Genomic DNA, 15,996 nt, shown 5'->3' with positions numbered 1-15,996 from the left:
CGGCATCCGTGTTCCTCTTTCGCGCTTTCCTCTGGACACACCTTGTCATCTGTCGGCGCCGCCTCCAACTGCGCACATTTTCTGTAAATTGTGATGCATTCGTGAAGAGTCGAGCATATGCAGTAAAGAGGCTCTGTGTGTCGGCGCGCGGGACACAGCCGCAGCGTCCAACAACCCATTCTCACTGGAGCTTGTTCATTACATGCGAGAGATGGCTTTTTTTTTTCGTTTAAAAGCAAGGCTTTTCGTTGCGAGTATCACCAGGTTTTATTATCTTGGGCGTTGCGGCTGGGTGTTTTCTAACCTAATAGGCAAACCAATGCCAGCGGAAGACGAGCTCCGCGTGTGCTGCTGGGTTCCTTGCAGCACCACCAGATGGCGCTGTCTACCGCCAATCCAGGAAATTCACGATACCGAAGGAAATTGTTTAGAGGGAGATGACGCTGTGAACTACATTGGTTCAGTTATAGCAGAGTCATTTAGGAAAGACGATAGGGTAATCGCCCCAAGTGAGGGAGCAACACAGTGAGGGAGCAACGCATAATAGAAAACAGCTTAGAACTGACCAATCCTAACTGGAAAAAGGCGGAAGCAAATATTCCAAAATGCACGTCCGCGGGGATAGGCGAAATTCCAATCAAGTTAATTAACGAACGTGGCCCAAGAAGCATGGACAGGCTGATAAAAGCATTGGAGGCAGTCATAACAAATAAGCAAAGTCCGCACAGCTGGAAACAGAGTAAAATGAATTTGATTTATAAAGGGAAAGGTGATAAGAAGAACATAAAATCCTTCCGACTAATTACGATAACATCAGTTATATATAGGCTGGCGATGCAGGCGGTGAAATTAAAAATGCAGTCACGGGTAGAATGTCATAGAATACTCGGAGAACTTCATAACGGGTTCAGAAGTGGTAGGCGCTTAGATGATAGTCTGTTCGTGCTTACCCAGTGCATACAAATAGCTAAGGCGGAAAATAGACCTCTGTATTTAGCCTTCCTGGACATAAGTGGTGCATACGACAATGTGAACAGGGAAACCCTATGGAACATATTAAAAGCTGAAGGTATCGGTAATGAGGTAATTGATTTTGTACAGGAACTATATCGAGAAAATAATGTTGAAATAACATGGGAAGGAATTAAGAGTACGACAACTGTCGAGGTTCACAAAAGATTAAGGCAAGGTTGTCCTCTATCACCGCTGCTTTATATGATAAGCATGGAAAGGAGGTTAGAACGAAGCAATCTAGGGTATAATCTGTCGTACAGATTAGGCGAAAAGGTTGTTGAGCAACGACTACCGGTTTTAATGTATGCGGACGATATTGTACTGTTAGCAGATAGCCAGAAAGATTTGCAAACTCTGGTAATTTACTGTGGGGACGAAGGAGACAGTTTAGGTTTCAGTTTTCGTGCAGCTAAGTCCGGTGGGATGTTTTTCAACGCTACAACTGATCAGGAGCTTACAATACAAGGCCATGAAATACCCCGAGTGGCCGAATACAAATATCTCGGGGTACGGATAAACAAAGGGCAGATGTACACCGAAAAGCACGAACAGTCTCTCATAGCAAAAGGGCGAAGAGATGCCGGGATAATGAAATATAAGGCATTGTGGGGGTACAGCAGGTATGAGGTACTGAGAGGCATTTGGAAGGGAGTAATGGTGCCGGGGCTTACTTTCGGGAATGCGGTCCTGTGTTTAAGGGAAGAGGTTCAGTCGAGACTAGAAGTAAATCAGAGAGCTGTGGGAAGGTTAGCACTAGGTGCCCACGGGAAAACCACAAACGAAGCAGTACAGGGAGATATGGGCTGGGCATCGTTCGAAGCACGGGAAGCTCAGAGTAAAATCCTACACGAAAAACTTCTGAGGAAATTGGAAGATAACACGATTGGACGATTGGACAGGTGGGCAGCTAAGGTCTTTAAATACCTATACAGAAAGAGCGTTGACTCACAATGGCGGAAAAGAACTAGGAAGCTAACCACTAAGTATGCTAGACACGAGGACGACGAAAGACAGAGCAATAAACGACAGGTTAAAAATGCGCAAGGTAAAAATTGGATAAATTCAATGGAAAAGAAGCATAGCGTGGAACGATATCGATACTGGAAACAGCAGATCAGGAAGGACGCGTTTTATGATAACTCAAGAGGCAGTGCCCTACTCTTTGAAGCTAGATCACGATGTCTTAGAACGCGGAGCTATAAAAAGAAATTTAACGAAGAAGAAGTTACATGTGCTGTGTGTGGTAAATATGTATAAACAATGGAACACCTCCTACTAAAATGTGATGGTATCAATCCCGATGTCGATGCGGCCACAGTCACCCTTCCTGAGGCCCTAGGGTTCAGAGATAATGATAGTCATGCAAATAAATATGCGGTGGAAATTAGCAAAAGGCGATTAGAGGATTGGTGGCTCAAAAGCAGAGAGGTGACGTAAGGTTTAAAGGGTAGGAAGACGTATTTGAAGAAAATCGAGAAATTCAATAACACACAACACAGATAAAAATAAACGGCAAAATAAAAATCTGAGCATGGTGGCAACTGCCATCGCCCCGTTTCAAAGGGGACGCTCCTACCTTCCATCTATCCATCCGCTTGGTGGCACAACCCACGGCACCGTTCCAAAGGGGACGATTATAACATTCATCCACTCATCCATTCATCCACTGCAGCGGCAGCACCGGCAGTGCGAAGAAAAAGTCGTAGGCCTGCACGGCACACCGAGCGCAGCTGTGGGCGAAGCTCCGTAGAAGCACTATTTTTGGCGGCACACACTAGAGGGCCTTAGCGGCAAAGTCTGTTTACAGCGTTTTCACGAGATCAATCTGAACTGTCCGTTCGGCGTCGACGGCTAGCTACAGCTTGTGCTGCTCTCTGTACAGTGGTCTCCTGAGCCCGACGTTGCCTGGTTGTAGGCGCGTGCGTAACACTACGATTCGCTTCTTCAGCAGCGGCTCGTACCTTGTGATGAGGCATCATAACCAGCACCGAAGTATAAATACAGGTATCGAGACTACGCGGGTGGATTTATATTTTTCATTTCATTTCATTTATTTGTTGTTTGAGACATACATCTGTCTCAGGTGCTGCAGCAAAAGGCAGTAATCTTGCCTGACAAAGGCTGCAGCACCCAAAGCATGTTGACACTCTGAAGGAAACAACAGCACAACAAGTGTTGCAATTTTCGAAATATGATAACCTATCAAAAGCGATTAACAATTCGAATCTCAATCAGAACATGTTAAAAAGGAAAACAAAACAATGACATTGTGGTACATAAGGAAGTTATACAATAATGTAGCGAATAAAATACGGTTTAACAGATTTCTTGAACCTCAAGCTAGATTTCGAGGTTTGTAATTGTTCCAGGATTGTGGGATTATTGTTTAGTAAGGTTGATATTTGAAAGTGTAATGCCTGTTTCGCGTAGTTCGTGCGAGTAAGCGGTATAGAGATTGGGTCATGCCTGAGATTATACGGGGTTTCCTTGGTGGCGATGGTCTGATTAAACTGTATGTGATCAGCTTGACGCAGACGGAACGCCTCGAGCGATAGTTTATGCAAAAATAGGTGCTCTATATGGAGTATGCCAAGCTTATCAAAAAACGGTTTAGTGTGTGCAAGAACAGGTAGCTAACAAACTGCCCTTACGGCTCTTTTTTGCAGCCTATATAGTGACATGAGGTTAGTTTTGGTAGTAGTTCACACCAGACCAGAAGGGAATAGTGTAGACGAGAGTGTCTTAGTGTTTAATATAGCTGTTTCTTTAAATTCATCGGAATAAGATGTTTTAACATGTTAATCATTCCCGTCGCTCTACGAATGTCGGCTCTGAGGGTCTCCACATGAATGGACCAATACAGGTTTTCGTTAAACCATACGCCTAAAAATTTTACGCCCTTCGTATTTTCTATAATGCGCCCCCCAAAATTTAACTCGTAGTGACCCATCAGCTGCTTTCCTTTAGGTCTAAATATGACGCACTTTGTTTTTTCGCAGTTCAGTTGTATTTTATTTCAATTTAGCCAACAGTTGAGGTCCCCCATCCATCTATTGGCTGCGTTAAATGCTTCTTGAATGTTATGATCAGAGAAGAAAACGATGGCGTCATCTGCATACAAAGTTATGCACTGTGTGTTTGGGATGTTAACAATATCATTGATATAGAGAAGAAACAAAGTTGGGCCTAGGATTGAGCCCTGAGGAGCACCGTAATTTAAATCAAGTAGTTGGGACTTAGAATCATTTAGGCAAACAAACTGCTTACGGGAGCTGAGATAGTTCTTAATTAAAGTATATGCTACACCTCTTATGGCATACCAGGGTAACTTTCGGAGCCAAAATATCGCGATTAATAGAGTCAAAAGCCTTTCGGAAATCCAAAAACACTTCAATAGTGTAAGTCTGTTTTTCAAAGTTCTTAATTGAGTGGTCTTTGGCATGCAAAAGCGCTTGCTCAGTAGACTTTTGTCCCTTCACCCGTCCCGTGGCAGATTAGGATGGCGTTGCTGTTGATGATTTATTGCCGTCCCCTTTATTATGGGCCGGTGAAAAATAGTAATCTAGCCTGCTTGAGTTAATCAGGGTGAGTTACATGCAGTATTCAACTGCTACATGCAGTTGGTGTCATGCAACGCAAGTGCAATGCAATGTTTGCACGTATCGACGCTACGCGGCGCGTATGTCACATTTCATGACAACTAGCACGATTCGATGTTTATGAAGCTAGTGATCATGATGATTATTTATTGGCAACCCCTTTGAAACAGGACGGTGAAAGTCCCCTTGCTTGCTTGGCCTAATCAGGTATCGTATACCTGTTTTTCATTCTATCTCTCTTGTATACATCTCCTTAATCCCTTTTTTCTTCATCAATCCATTTATTTCTTGGCCAATTCCCCTAGTGTGTAGGAGGCAGATAGTTGTCAGGAAGCAAAAACTACATTGTACCGCTACATATGCAACTTCTCCATGGCATGACAACTGGTGTAATATTATGCAACTGCAATGCACAGTGAGCACATATCGCGGCAACGCGGCGCGCATCTCGCATCGTGCGACCAGGGGCGCGATAGGATGCTAATGATTATTATTATTATTATTATGATAAATCGCATCTCCTTTGAAACGACACGGTGGCAGTAAGCGAGCCTGCCAGATCTAATCAAGTGCATGTTTTTTATTCTGATTTTTCTTTGTAGAAATCCTTAATCTCTGTGTTCCTCGAGACATTCCAGCTATTTCTTGGGCTATTCCCCATAGTGCGTAGGAGCCTGGTGATAGATGAGACGTGCACCAGTGTGGCGGTGGCGGATAACATCGCCAACCTTATTAATTCGGAATAATTCCCCCATTTCTCGGCCAATGCCCCATCGTGGTTACGAGCCGCGCACGTGATAGGCAACAACAAAAAAACAACAACAACCGAAACAGCTCTTGAGCTGAGCCCCCAACAGCTTTAGAAAGTTTGACATTTGGGCGAGTTGGTACTGGTTGAACATCTTGAAGGGGCAGCGCAATAAGACGAAGACAGAAGGTAGGGACGCACAGGACAGCACTGAACTGAAAACTAACTTTATTCGAAGGCACACACAAACTTATGCACACAAAGCAAAGCCACGTGCTCTCCTATCGATGGTGTCATTATCAGTGCGCAGGCAAAAAACGCAAACCCCTGTAATCTAATGCTACGCTATGAGGCGGCCAAAAAATTCAAATTCACTCTCATGCAAATTTAACGATGACATGCTTGCACAACGCGACCCTTTCTTCCTGATATAGGAGGCCTCAATAATCTCCCTAGTGGTCTGATTTTTATGCGCGGAAAGTATTGTGGTGTTTTTATAGATTGGAGTACACCCATTCTCAGAGCAATGCCGCGCGACATGCGAGTAGGCTATACCCGTTAGCGAGCGCCTATGCTCAGACAATCTAATGTTCAGGCAACAACCTGTTTGACCGATATAGACGTGACCGCGGGAAAATGAAAGCTCGTAAACAACTCCCATTCTACAGTGCACAAACGGGGAAGCATGCTTAAGAGTACAGCCTTTCCCAGCTTGAGTTGAGGCAGCCTGGGCCAATTTCCCATCAATCTTACCACAAATTTTGATCATCTTGTTAGGGACAGAAAAAACAACCTTTACATCAAACATGCCTGCTACATTCCTGAGGCTGTGTGATAGTTTATGCACATATGGAATTACAACCAGTTTTTTTCTTCTTGTCGGCAGGCTCTGGATTGTTCATTTTTGTGGGTGCTCCTAATTTTACATGCTTAACAAGCTTTTGTGCAGTCATGCGGATAGCATCCTCTTGAAAACCTGCCGCTCTCAACCGCTCCAGTTATTTTAAGAAACTCTTAGACGTCTGGTGAAAACACGATTTTGAAAGTGCGGAAAATAGAACCGGAAAGGCAATGCCATTTTTTACCACCTGGGAATGGGCGGAGTGAAAATTTAAAATTGGTTTTTCTAACCTTGGGCAATACATCCAGCCCACATGCGTATCACTTAGTTTGAGCCTCGTATCTAAAAAATTGTAGCTTGTTCTTATCTGGCACTTCATGTGTAAAAAACATCACCAGACGTCTGAGAGTTTCTTAAAACAACTGGAGCGTTTGAGAGCGGCAGGTTTTCGAGAGGATGGTAACCGCATGACCATACGGAAGCTTGTTAAGCGTGTAAAATTAGGAGCACCCACAAGAATGAACAATCCAGAGCATGCCGACAAGAAGAAGAAAAGAGCTGGTTGTAATTCCATATGTGCATAAACTATCACACAGCCTCAGGAATTTAGCACGCAGCTTTGATGTAAAGGTTGTTTTTTCTGCCCCTAACATGATGATCAAAATTTGTGGTAAGATGGATAGGAAATTGGCCCAGGCTGCCTCCACTCAAGCTGGGAAAGGCTGTACTGTTAAGCATGCTTCCCCGTTTGTGCACTGTAGAATGGGAGTTGTTTACGAGCTTTCATTTTCTAGCGGTCACGTCTATATCGGTCAAACAGGTCGTTGCCTGAATATTAGATTGTGTGAGCATAGGCGCTCGCTAACGGGTATAGCCTACTCGCATGTCGCGCGGCATTGCTCTGAGAATGGGTGCACTCCAATCTATAAAAACACCACAATACTTTCCGCGCATAAAGATCAGACCATGAGGGAGAAGATTGAGGCCTACTATATCAGGAAAAAAGGGTCGAGTTTTGTAAACATGCCATCGTTAAATTTCCATGACTGTGACTGAATTTTTAAGCCGCCTCATAGCGTAGCATTAGATTACAAGGTGTTGCGTTTTTTGCCTGCGCACTGATAATAACGCTATCGATGGCAGAGCCTGTGGCTATGGGTTGTGTACATAGGTTTGCGTGTGCCTTCGAATAAAGTTAGTTGTTAGTTCAGCGCTGTCCTGTGTGTTCCTACCTTCAGACTTCGTCTTATTGCGCTGCGCGCCCCTTCAAGATGTTCAACCATAACAGCTTACGCTGTAAGACAGGAACCAGAAAACATGCCTTCGCTCACCCATGGCAGTGGCGGCTGCATTGTATTAGCGTCTCTACAAAGCCTTGTGGCGGCTCGAGTTAGCGTTTAGGTCAGGACTTAGCCAGTCACATTGAAGAGTACGTCCGGGCGCAGGATTTAAGGAAAAAGGTTTGCTCTAAATTAGCTACACCGTCTCCAGATACGGAAGCCCACTCCATCTAGAAGGACATTGAATATCTGAGCTCACATCAGGACACGTCGGCAATATCTCCTGCAACAAAGGTGTCCAATTTTAAACAAGTTGTCTTCCCCAGGAGGCTAGACTAGGGAATTAGATGAGTGTATCTCGGCCATTCATAATCTTCGAAGCACTCGCAAAATCTCTCCCGTGTTGTCGCACCGTTCCGATGGACTCCGCCGTCTACGTTGCGCCATCGCCCCAACATACGAGGCAACCACGTCACAATCAAGGAAACCCAAGTTGACGCAGGTCCCACGGCAGTCCGCCACGTTGACCCCATTCATCAATTAGTGGGATGTCAGTGACGGTCACCTTGCAGGAACTCTTCACTGTACCACGTCATCAGAATGCGGCGGTCATTGGCGCTTGAGGGAAGCTTCTTTGTTGACCTGTCAACTGTCCGCTTCAGGGCTACGTCAGCGTCCGGATGGACGCTGATGAAAAAAAAAAGGGGGGGGGGCTTCCTCGTAGGAAACACCTAAGGAATTCCCTTTTCAGTGCTGAGTCGTAAGAGCCTGAAAGCCTTCCGTGTCACATTATTCGGACATTCAATAAACACAAGCTCGTGTTTCCACCCTTTATGCACTCACACAAAGCTTCGCTGTGTATAGATCGCAACTAGTTGAATCTGCAGCATTTTCGAGATAATTTAAGAACTGTAAAAATAAAAGAATGTCGTTCTTAATTATTGAGGCATTTATAAATTATTTACTTGCTAATTATTTAGGCAACCATAAATGCCATCTTGGCGATGGCATTTAAGAGTGAACCGAGTTAGGGCGGGCTGGCACACGTCTCTTATAAATGTTACCGCCATTGCTATCGAGGAACAGCTGGTGCAATGCGCGTAGGCACGTCCTGCGCGTGCCGGCAATCTTATGTGTGGTCAAGCATTAAGAGCATGGACTACTGAGTGGCTTTAGTAGGCGTGAAAGGTGCTGGCGTAGGATAAAAATGGCATAACACGGGGTGGCGTAAGACGGGGTGAAAACCCCAAACAATGTTACTCGCAATAAAAGTGTTTAAACTTTGTCGGTTGCTTAGTGAAATCCCCCGCGCATCATACATTTTCATACAAACTTGTTTAACCATTTACTTACAGACGCACCATGCGCGTCGTCAGTAGATGGCGTGGCGTATCCAAAGGTAAGCGCGAAAGAGGAGTCCTGCTGCATAACACGTCTCATACATGACGGGATTTGGCTGTGGCGATATGGGGTGCCGCTGCATTGTTTCGTTGCTAATCACATTAACGTCGACGGTCCATTGTGAGATGAGTTCTGCCGAAATGTTTCATATGTAACCATCAATCTGGAGGAGTAAACCTTTCCAAACACTGATATAGAAGAGGGCTACCGCCTACCGTGTAAATGCAAATGGATTCCAACAGTTCTGCTACGCTTCCAATCTGTATCATCTATGGCAGATTGTTTGACTGACAACAGTGACGACTACATCATTACTGTTCTGAAGCTTCCGTGGTTTGAAGACGGTGAATGTTATTCCAATGAGGACGAACGTGCATATTTCATGCAGCTATCCTACTCAGCTTATATTGCATATGTTCTGTAAGTAGCATGCCCTGTAGTTTCTCTGCGATTCTTGATTTTAGAAATTTTAGAAAGTTTAGCGTGAAGTCACCACATTGCTTTTTAGTCGGCATAAACATAAGAAACCTCCAAAAGTGTTGTAACGAAACTGAAAACACAGCAGCGGCTCCCGATTGCATCAATATTTTTTTGTTTTGTTTTTTCACACTAATTTAAGTATAACTCACGGTGGTTCCCATACGTTTACGCTGACAGGTTATCATTGGAATTTATTGTCTCAGTTGCGAAAGAAAGTAGGTGTTATCGCCATAAATTACGTTCATGACGTGCATACTACATGAAAATTATACTGTGTGCACCTCCTAAAAGCGGTCTAATTGTTTTAAAAAGGAAGCTGCGCGATACGACGTTATAACTGATGGGGTTTTATTGCGAAAGCAATTATATGGACACTCCAGGCGCATTTCTGCCGTTGGTGTTGCTGTAAGTTTTTGTGTAAAGACTGGGATCGTTAAAGTGATCACCGCCTGCCATATCCTGTGTCTGCAAGTGAAATCTTGCGGAGGCGAGCTGGCAACCACACCGCAATCTTGCGCTCCCAACGGCGGAATATGGGGAGGAAGCGTGCCACCGCGAGCAAGGCTTCGGGGAAAGGTTAGGGAGGGGGCACGGTCAACTCCGAACGGCCCGGGTGGCTGCGCGCGCTCGACCGGGCCGATTTATCTTGAAGGTCCTCTGCGACGTGTACAGAGTCCGAACTCCTCTGTGTTCTCGCGGCCTAATTCGCCTTGGTACGAGTAGCTATGCGAAGGTCAATTTGCTCACTGCTGCTGCCGCATTTCGTCCCTCCAGCGTTTTGACAGCGAGTTTTGGCGGTCATCGAGTGAGATGTGTTCACGTTGGCCTTTGCGCGCGTGACAACATGCTTGTTAATTGAATTTGTATCCCTGTGTTTACGAGTGTATACGGCCTACATTAGTCGTTAAAGGGCAGAATAATAGGTATATTATGAATAAATTGCTGCACATGCATTCGAAGCAGGTTGAGCAACACTCAGAGCTCTGGAACATCTTCAGCCATGCGGCTGCACACAGAGCCGTTCTAAAAGGTACTGCCGCAACGTCGGACAATTTTGATGGCATGTCGATGGCTGCTGCTCCATGGATTGGTCTTTACGATTACGCCTGTTGGCAAAATCGATGGGATTTGGATGACAAGAAGATAAGAAACGTCAGGTCATTTTTGAAGGGAATCGCGAAAAATTTGTTCGACATGAGAATCTTAGACCACCTTAGGGACTCGTATAGTGAATGGAAACAGAGCTCCCTAAATCGTTTCAAATGAATTGGTTAGCCCGGTGGAACAATGCCATTTTTTTAAAACTCAAAGTCGGAAGCCTTAAAGAAAACTTTATGAAAAGCGCAGGCTACTGCTCACTGACGGAAGCCTTCTTGACACACCTGCTGTTCCATTGATTATGCTAGGCATCATTAGAGACTGTCAGACACAGCTGGTGGCTAAATCTCCCAACACCATGAAGTATCTCTCGCACACTCTGAACAATCTTATTTTACACGCCTTCGCATATGCCGAGTAATCTAACTACGCGGAAAAAAGCTGAAAATGCCGGTCAAGTGGACGCCTACACCACATTGACCACAGAGAAGAAGAAAGCAGAAGTGAAAGAGTGATCACTTGGCAGTAAAGGTATGGAAAACCAGGTAAATAGAAGGACAATACATCTATGTCATACATCTATGTCATACATCTGTCATACATCTATGTCATACATAGCCGTTGTATATTTATTGAAAACTTACATTCTTGACGCCCCATTTAAAATTAATGGCAGAGGCAAGCACGTGCTAGTGGTCACAGGAGCATCTGTGAGTCTTATCAATTAGGGTTTTGTACACAAAATGAAAATTCAACACGATAAAGCAATGGAGGTGCAAAGTAACGATGCTAGCAGAAGACATCCGCATTACTGGAAACAGTGACTGTAGAATAAGAAAAATGTGCAATCGAGGTTAAGGCACTTGTAATGAATGATGTGATTTTTTTCGTTCATGCTGTAAAGGCCAGATATGAGGTGCCTAGAGGGAAACATATCTTGAAAGATGAATTAACTGTCGACTCAACGTTAGAAGAACGCTGCTTGGTACAGGAAAGGAAGATCACGGTGCTGAGAAAGGCTGGAGAGATACTGACGACGTTTCTTGAAATTCGTCTGCGTTGGAGCCTACCTACAGGTGATGTCTTCCCTGGAGACAGAAATGTAGTCCGCAGGAAGCTGTATCCACTATCTCAGGAGAAGAAATTATGGCTCAAAAAGGAACTGGAACAAATGGTAGACGCTAAAATGATCAGGCTCTTTGCACCCCGTTTGCATCACCACAAGCAATTGTGCCTAAGGAGGACGGTACATTCAGGCTGAGCACAGACTGCCAATTGATAAACCGACAGACAGACTTGTTTCCATTTCCTATGGCACTGATCGATGACATCATGAATTAAACTGGAGTATGGAAGTGATTTTTGCGAACCAATTTCTGCAAAGGTTATTGGCAATTTTCTTTCGTAAAAGAATACAATTTTACAGCTTTCGCTACAAATTTTATGTGCAGGGATAGAACATGCTCCTATTTGGCTAGTAGAACTCGGGTGCCTGATTTCGAAAGATGATGAACAATGTTCTGTCTGCTGTTACTGGTCAAATTTGCAACGTGTACGTTTACAATATTGTTGTGCCCTCTAACACAGAGGACCAGCTTGCAAATTATTTATCGCAGGTTTTGAAAGCACCGAGTAAACCTATGTCGAAGATAAATGTCAGAAAATGCGAAGTCATCACGCGACCTGTGCTTTCCTGGGCGATCAGGGCAGAGCGTTTGACGGCCACACTAAAAGTACCAAAGCAGAGTCGACCGAGCGCATAAAGACTGCCCATACCGCACGATTTGCCTTCATTACGAGTTTTAGTCGGTCTGTCTCGACACTTTCGAGCTTTCGTATCACTCTGCGCCACCGTGACGAAGTGTTCGACATCCCCAACAAAGAAAGGTGTACCGTTGGTTTGAACTGAACATTGCGTACAAACATATCGATAAATTGTCAAAATAAAATCCTCGGATCCAATCTTGGTACTGCCGGACTTCGAGAAGTTATGCGAGCTCTGTACAGATGCATCGCTTTATGGAACTGGGGTGACCACTACCAACGGGATGACTCACAGCCACCAGCGCGACAACAACAAGAACACTACGCTACTACGGAAAAGAAAAAGCGCTGGAAGTGGTAATGGCTTTAAGGTATTTCTGAACATACCTTAAAGGTCGACAGTTGAAGCTGTTTAGAGACAGCAAAGCACTTACGTAACTACTAAACTTCTCGCCACCCAAACGTGTCATTGCGAGGTGGATCAACGAATTCAAGCGATTCACATTTAGAGTGACCCGCAGAGCAGGAAACAAGCCGCCGGAAGCCGATGCATTACCGAGGCTGCATATTCCATCAGCAGAAAATACAGAAAGAGTGTGCGGCGTCGATATCTGGGAGGCCACGAGGAAATTCGACCACATGGCGAGAAGTTTTACGTGCCAGGGACATGGCGGTCAATAATCTTGGGTCTTTACCACGAGAGTGCCGAGTTGGGTGGGCATGACGAAGTCGCAAAGACCTTCAGGGAGATAAACCAGCGTGTTACATGGTAAAATGTAAAAGGAGATCTACACCAATATATCCGCACTCGCCTCCTTTGTCTAATGGCCAAAGCCAAATACAAATATAGAGGAAACGAAAGGGTTATTGTCACGTATTCGAGCGTACCCTTTGAAGTTGTTCACCGCGACTTCGTTGAAGTCAAAAAGGGGGAAGGAGTGCGGCAGACGAAAACTTTCCTTGTTGCCATTGACGAATCTACAAGAACGGCAGCAGCTAAATGTGGTAAAGAGGATGCGAACTTTGTAATTGCCCTAATGTGAAGAGCCATTTTCAAGACTACTAAAGCATTGGTCTCCGATAAGAAACCGGCTTTTACTTGCAAAATACTCAACAAGTGGGCAGGACAGAGATACATCCCTCTAAGATTTTCGACGTGGTACCACCCGTAAAGTAGCGCACTCACAGAAACTTAAATTCAAGACCTCAAGAAGCATTTCGATTTATACCCTACCTATCCTAGTGGTTGGAAATGTGTCTTAGAAGCTGCAGTGACTATAACACGAAGCTGCAATAACACCCATATGGAAAGGTATGGCTGCAGTCCATACTTTTTTGCAAATGCAACAAGTCCTTGACTTTCTGCAGATCATCAGCTAGGAATCGCCCGCCGCCTTACTCTTCTAAAGACCCCCCAAGGCAACTGAACCGCAAATTAAATATAAATTTGAAGTGAAGAGAAACTTCAACAACAGGCACTATTTCAATTTGCCTGTGATTGAACCTCGAAGTTTCAGAATACTCGCCAAGAAAGGACTGAGCGGCCCCAAGTGTCAGTTTAATGGTCAATACACGATAACCAAAACGATAGCCAGCAAGGAATCCTCAAGTCGATGCATTACGCGACTCCGGCCAAGACAATCGAAGCTACCTCTGTTAGGAACATCATCCCGTACGGTGCCAGAAGGATGATGCCCGAGGCCACAGATATTGTAGAGTGATGTCAAGATAAGGACTAAATGGCCCGACTACGGCAGGAGAAGAAGGAAGGAAGGACTTCAATAAAATGGAGGAGCGGATTTATCAGTCTCCGTTTAGATCTTAACAATAATTTATTGCCTAATTTTATAGTTACTTGCGCAACTGTGTAAGCTCGAATATCAAATTGTGCATCAAATTTGAAAGCGCCATATTTAAACGTTATCCGCCGTGATGGCTTAGTGGCTATGATGTTGCGCTGCTTACCATGAGATCGTGAGATGAAATGCTGGTCTCGGGGGCCGCATTTAGATGAGCTTGAAATGCAAACCCGCCGGAGTCTCGTGCATTGTGGCACGTTAACGATCCCCTGGTGGTCGAAATTAATCCGGAGTGCTCCACTGCTGCGTGCCTCATAATCAAATCATGGTTTTGGCATATAAAAACGCAAAATTCATCTTCAAAAGTTTACAACTGGCGACGTCTTCGCCAGATATTCTTTTCGCGTTTACAAAAATTAAAATTGAAGCGAAGCAGGGCCCACGCATTTTGCGAGTGTGACAGCACAGCCCTAAGAAGGGCTTTAAAAAAATCACTGCTAATCAATGGTTGACTTGGCGCCTACAAAAAGTTACAAGGCGACGTTGTAGCTGTTGGGAGCTGCTACTAGCAAGCAGCCCCAGATTTATTATTCAATTCTTCCTTTCGCTCCCGTTGTATTTCTTAACACCACCCTAAAATAGTACGCAACGCCCGGCGTTCGCTTGTAGCAGCCACCAACAGCTATGGCGTGGCCTTGTCACATTTAAGCGGTGACCAACTAAGCCATTGAGCAGTGTTGAACCTCTTCAGCTCGTTTTGAGAGCACTGCTGTAGCACGTTGCGAAATTCGCGGGCCTGCCTTCACTTCACATACTTTTTTCATGTTTGGAATAACAAATTCAAAGTGCTGTAGAGTTATGTGGATAAAGATGGTGAGTAGGAAACTGGTGAATATAATGTTTTTGAATTCGATGCTTTGCGGTGATCAGCGAATGTGATGATTTCGCAGTTGAGCTTACGCAGTTATGCAAGTAAATGTAAATTTATGGCAAAAAATTTAACTTGTTATCTAATCAATGATAATATAAAAATTTAACAGTCTGCGCACGGCTACTGCGAACGAAACGACGTTGGTATTTTGCGTCATTATTCGCAACCATTTCTTTGAGCAGCTATGCTCGCAGTGTCTGGGATACACGGCATATTACATTCTGTTACGCGGTGTGCCTGGCCCCTAAAATAAATCTTGAGAATGCACATTCATTCTTTCTAGCACTCTGTATTCCTCTATATAGACTGCAAGGCGATTTGTGGCTGAAGTTTAGGAAATATTTTTAAAATGGGATTCCGCTGTGCTGTTATTCTTGGGTGGAAATTTGAATATAAATATCTCGTATGCCATATCTACTATTGTGTCTGATTACTCGGCCATGTTTGCATTTTCTTGTTTTCAATCCAGCATAAATCAACCTACTAGAAAGAGACCATGAATAACCCAAAGGTGGCATCATGCGTAGAACACATTGTGGTGCGCGCATCGGATTATTCCCCAGCAGCTTACGTTAATAAGAAAGGGTAGTCGGCGACTATTTTGTAAGCTGTCACCTCATTGGCCACGTTTCGAAGCCTTTTTCGCTAGCTGAACGGCGTCAGTCGATTATGAACGAAGAAACAAAATTGAAATTTCAATCATTACCATAGAATCGTTCGACTAACACATCGCTGATTTCGAAGGGTGTTTCTTGATCCGTCGTCGTGCGCTCTATGGGTATACGAAAAGTTATGCAATCAACCTAAACACATCGAGTTCTTAATGAACGCATGCCACAACGAAAATGTGCAGAAATATGTTGGCTGGCCTAATGGCGATATATGTTATGCTTGCTGTATTGCTTATAAATTGACTGTAATAGCGCTGTATTCATGTGACAAAATATTAGGGAGTAAAAGCAGAATAAAATGGCAAGGAACAGGGTAGTTGGGCTTTTGCTAACAGGAAAGTAAGGGTATTTTTCGCATAGATAATGCCGA

This window comes from Dermacentor variabilis, chromosome 6 (genome assembly GCF_050947875.1).
Source record: "Dermacentor variabilis isolate Ectoservices chromosome 6, ASM5094787v1, whole genome shotgun sequence".
Lineage (NCBI taxonomy): Eukaryota > Metazoa > Arthropoda > Arachnida > Ixodida > Ixodidae > Dermacentor > Dermacentor variabilis.
This window is presented reverse-complemented; position numbering follows the sequence as displayed.